Raw genomic sequence first — 5,805 nt, forward strand, 5'->3', positions numbered from 1 at the left:
CACCGCAACTAGAGAAAGCACATGCGCAGCAACGAAGACCCAACACAGCCAAATAATTAATTATTTTTTTTTAAAAAGGGATGCATGACAAGAGATGCGCTCTTGTCCCTCTGGCCCTTGTCGTGTCTGGATGTGATGGCCGGAACTGTAGCAGCCATCTTGTGACCTTGGGGAAAGGCTGATATTCCAAGGATGGTGGAGCAGAAATTTGCAAAGAACCACTTTATTATGCACGGTCCCTTCAAGAACAGAATCCATTCAAAACTGGATCATTGAGAAGAGTTTAATAAGGGGACTATTTACAAAGGTGTTGACAGGTTATAGAGAAACTAACACAGGGTAGTGTGGTACCATATGACTAGTAACAGAGAGGAGCCCTTACTATCTTGATCCTGAAGGGGCAAGAGGAAGGATCTGTTTCTGGAACCCAGAGAGAGAGAACTGTAAGGAGGGGAGAGCTGCCTGGCAGGAGCTGTGGCCTAGCATGGTGACTTTGCAGGGAGGGTCTGGAGAAAAATTACCCCAGACTCAGTCTCCTCCCACCCTCCCATCTCATGCCCATGCCTCCCATTGACTGAATCCAACAAGTCGCCAGAGGATGGGGAGCCCACTGACACAGTCTACTGAGGTCAGCCTCTCAGTGCATAGAGCGGGGTGGAGAAGGCGGGGAGTGGATGTGGAGGACAAAGAGGATTTTCAGCACAACCTGGGTCTGCAATGATCTCATTCATCTGTTTGCTTGCTTGTTGTCAGTCTCCTCCACAAAGGCAAGGTCTGTCTTATTCACTGCTCTAAGTTTCCTCTGAGAACAGCGGCTGGCAACATAATTTATGCTCAAAGAATATGGCTGAGCATCCACTATGTGCCAGGTACTGTCCTAAACACTGAGTAAATAAGAACATAGTTTGCTTCAAGTTGTTTGTGGTCTAGAGAGGGCAAAGGGAACCAAAGCAATATGCCACCGTGGTGTTTGTGCCACGGGAGAGCTACGCCCAAAGGAGGAGGATCTAAACTAGAGTAGGGGGTCAGGACACACCCCAGAGGAGGTGGACGTGGAGCAGAGTTTTGGAGGCTTTGCTTTAATGGAGAGATGAGAATGCTTTGTCATATATGCATCGTAATACTGCAATATAAGTAAGCATCTCTAACCTGGAAGCAATGCATTTCCATGAGAGTGTTTGTTGGATGGGGAAGAGGTGGTTGAGAGGAGGGTAGGGTGTTCCAAGCAGAGGGAACAGCATGTCTGAATGCACAGAGGCAGAAAACTAGAAGAATTCTAAGAGTTCCTTCTGACTGGTGGGAAAGATGCATGAGAGGGAGGGAGTCATGGGAAACAAGGTGAGAGAAGTGAGAAGTGAGTAGGAAACAAGGTGAGAGAAGTGAGTAGAAGTGAGTAGAAGTGAGTAGGCTCACATGCTGAGCTAAGGAGTTTCGTTTGGTTTTTGAATGTCTTAAGAAATTAGTACTAAGGGATTTTACAAAGGGATATGGATTGCTCAGATTTGCAATTTCAGGAAGTTCACTTGGGTGGCAGTGTGGAGCCCAGATTGGGGGGATGGGATGGAGGGAGCCTAGAACTGTGCCATCCAATACAGTAGCCACTAGCCACATGCAGGTACTTACATTTAAAATTAAGTAGAATTAAAAATTCGGTATTTCTGTTGTACCAGCCATTTCAAATGCTCGGTAGCCACATGTGACTGGTGGCTACCTTATTGGATAGCACAGACTTAGAATATTTCCATCATCACAGAAAGTTCTACTGGGCAACACTGCCCTAGAGACAGTGATGCCAGATAGGAGGTTCCTGCAAAAGTCCAGGTGGGAAGCAGCACTGAGAATCTCCAGGCAGCACCACAGTGATGGAGAATGTGGTCAGACTCAAGAGGTATTTAGGTGGTAGAATCTTGAGAGTTTGGTGGGAGGTGAATAAGAGAAGGAGTCTTTGTGGATTCCCAGGTTTCCAGCTAGGGTGACGACCCAGAGGGAAGGTGTTTGGGCAGGGAGGTGACATCATCCATTTGGACATGTTGAGGAGGCAGGGGCAGGGACCCTCTGGGTGGACACATGCAGTAGCGGGTGATTGGATGTCCAGGACTGAATCTCCCGGTCCTTATATAATAGATTGTGAGACACACACCTGCCCCAGCTTTAATTATTTGCCTGTGCTTCCCAGAGCACCTGTGTCCACCATGGTCCTTCCTCTCTGCCAGGTCTGGGCACAGAGATGAATGGGACTCAGCCTCTGTCTTCGAGGGACCCACAGTCTGATTTAGGGTTTAGTTTAGATGATGATCCAGACCCAAACTACAGCTCTTTGTGGCTAGATCCACAAGAGAGGTGAGAATGGAATGATGAGGGGCACAGAGGAGGACTTGCCCCACAAGAAGCAGGGAAATGGCTGCCATTTACTGTGTTCTGACCACTGGCCAGGCTGGTGAATGTGCACTAAATAAACTTGTTGAGTGACCGTCACCTTAACCTTAGCCACACCCTGCCTCTCCCTGGGCTCCCCTCTGGATAGTCAACTCTCAATGTGCCTTCTCTCATGATAGCTTCCTGATTTGCCCTCTCCCCTGCCCCGTGCCCACTGAACTGCTTTTCCCCCTTATTCTGGCTCTGGGGAAAATTACTTAACATCTTTAGGCTTTCATTTCATCAACTGTAAAATGAGGCCAATAATAGTACCCATCTCATAGTGCTGCTATGAAGCTCAAAGAGACGGCCAATGTTAAACGTACAGCACAGATCTTGGGGCATAGTGGGTACTCAATAAATTTCAACTGTAAGGATTACTACTTGTAATTTCTATAAAACCAATGCAGGAAAATGCTGAAAGCAGTCTTCACGAAACTCTTAACACAGGCTAGCACTCTCACTTGTGAACGCTAATTGATTCAACAAATCTTTTTCTAAATACATGCTGTGTGTCAGTCCCCGTGCTAGAGACTAGAGATCTGAAGAAAAGCAGAGGTTACCTTGACCTTCAAGGATCTCACAGTCCATGGGGAAAACAGCATGATGGGGGCTGTCGAGGAGTGCAGTTTGGGGCCTGTGGGGTCTCAGAGGAGGGGCTCAGACCCAGCCAGCATGGTGACAGCTGAGCAGCGTATAAAATGATGAGCAGGAGTTGGCCAGGGAGCACAGGATGGGGTGCAGGTTTCCAGTAAAGGGATCAATATATGGAGAAAGACAATGGAGGCGGGGCAAGTGGGACGTGGTGGCAAACAAGGCCAGAGAGGTTAAGCAAGAGCTGCCGCGGAAGCCTTTGGGTGCCAAGCAAAGGAGTTCAGTTTTTACCTTGAAATCTATGGGGAACATTGAGGGGTTTTAAAAAGGGAAGTAGTCAACAGACATTCCAGGATGGCTGAAATCAAAAGATTAAAAACAATCCAGTGGGGCACTGTGCCTGGTGGCACAGTGGTTGAGAGTTCACCTGCCGATGCAGGGGACACGGGTTCGTGCCCTGGTCCGGGAGGATCCTACATGCCGCGGAGCGGCTGGGCCCGTGAGCCATGGCCGCTGAGCCTGTGCGTCCGGAGCCTGTGCTCCGCAACGCGAGAGGCCACAACAGTGAGAGGCCCGCGTACCGCAAAAAAAAAAAAAAAAAAAAAAAAAAAAAAAAAAAAAAGGTTTGAAACAGTAAGTTTTATGTTTTATATTTTACCACAATTTTTTTTAACATCTTTATTGGGGTATAACTGCTTTACAATGGTGTCACAATTTTTAAAAGTGAAAGAAAATTCATAGGACTGCATAACACAAAGACTTCATCTTAATGTAAACTATGGACTTTAGTTGATAATATTGTATTAATATTCATTCACCAATTGTAATAAATGTATCACACTAATGCAAGATGTTAATAACAGGGGAAACTGATTGGGGGAGGAGGCATATGGGAGCTCTCTGTACTTTCATTCCATTTTTCTGTAAACCTAAAACTGCTATAAAAATGAAATCTATTAAATTTTTAAAGTTCCATGCCCAAAAAAGTACACAGCATGATTTAATTTACATGAAAAACAAAAACTAACAAAAGTAATTTATGCTATTAGAAGTTGGGGTGATTGTTATCCTTAGGGAGAGAGCACGAGGGGTTTCTAGGGTGCTGGTAACGTTCTGTCTTTTGATCTGAGGACTGGTTACAAGACTTTTGTTAAGTCTGTAAAAAATTCATTGAGCTGTACAGATTATCTGCACTTTTCTGTATGTATCTTGTAATTTAATAAAAAGTTTTAAGAAAATATTTAAAATAAAAAGAGAAATCATCTCTTATGCAGAAGTCCAAATAATTTACACAGAGACTGTCCTCAAGGAGGGGAGCAGAACTCTCCATTTGTTGGTGTGGGCTGTGCACATGACTCCCTTGCAAAGAGCACAGTACAGAAAGGGGAAAGGAGTAATGTTCCCATGGAGAAACCTGAAACACACTACTGCAGCCAGCTGACCAACACCAACATCAACCTTCCTGTCAAGTTGATAGTAGGTACCCTTGATATAATACGCTGAAAATGGCACTTTACTCCTGTGGTCTTCCTACCAATAACCCATAACCCCAGTCTTACCATGAGAAAAACATCAGGCAAATCACAATAGTGGGACATTCTACAAAATACCTGACCAGTTCTCCTGAAAAAAGAGTCTGAGAAATGTCTCAACCAAGGGGAACCTAAAGGGATATGGTGACTCGATGTAATGTGGTGTACTCCTTGATGGGATCCTGGAACAAGAAAGGGCAAAAGGACGTTAAGCAAAAACTAAGAAAATCTGAATAAAGTATGACTTTAGATAATTAGAGAGAGAGAAAAAGAGAGAGAGGGAGAGGGAGAGAGAAAGGAAAAGACAGGAGGGGAGAGAGACAGAGAGAAATAGTTTTCTATAAAACCTACTCTAACTTCAAACCTTGACCTTTTTTATAGAGTGAGCTGAACCCAATGAAGGTACAGAGAGAAAACATCTTTCCTTTCCTCTCAGCCACAGTCTTCAAACAGGCCCTGTGGCTTTGTCAGATTCCCCAGCCTTGCCCTTTGGTTTTTTTTTTGTTTTTTTTTTAAGTATTTTAGAAATTTATTTATTTATTTTTGGCTGCATTGAGTCTTCATTGCTGCGCGCGGGCTTTCTCTAGTTGTAGCGAGCAGGGGCTACTTTTCGTTGTGGTGTGCAGGCTTCTCATTGCGGTGGCTTCTCTTGTTGCAGAGCACGGCCTCTAGGCACATGGGCTTCAGTAGTTGTGGCACATGGGCTCCAGTAGCTGGCTCGCAGGCTGTAGAGCACAGGCTCAGTAGTTGTGGTGCACAGGCTTAGTTGCTCCGTGGCATGTGGGATCTTCTCGGACCAGGGCTCGAACCCACGTCCCCTGCATTGGCAGGTGGATTCTTAACCACTGTGCCACCAGGGAAGTCCCAAAGATAGTTTTATCTGCTTTAATTTTCTGTTGACTGGGGGTAAGGTCTCACTGTGGACTGCCACCATCATTGGGGTAAAGGATCCAGGCCACAGACCACTGTTTCCAGACTCTCTCCATTGTTTCTTTGTTTGATGGTTGGTTGTTGTTTTTTTCTGGGAATCCCCAGCAACACCCCAACTATTGTTCCAGTTTCTCAAGTTCATCAAGGTGTTTTTCTACCTCTTCTTTTACAGTTTAACTCCCTCTTCCCCTCTCTCTGTCTCTGTCTCTCCCTCTCATTATCTGAATTGTGGGCAAACACTTTCCTCCTGGCCCCAAGCCCTTTGTTTGGATGTCTCAGACTCAGTGCTAAAACCGAAATCCTTGGATTCTTTTTTTTTTTTTTTTTTTTTTTT

This window comes from Lipotes vexillifer, unplaced genomic scaffold, assembly GCF_000442215.2.
Source record: "Lipotes vexillifer unplaced genomic scaffold, Lipotes_vexillifer_v1.1 scaffold242, whole genome shotgun sequence".
NCBI classification, from domain to species: Eukaryota; Metazoa; Chordata; class Mammalia; order Artiodactyla; family Lipotidae; genus Lipotes; species Lipotes vexillifer.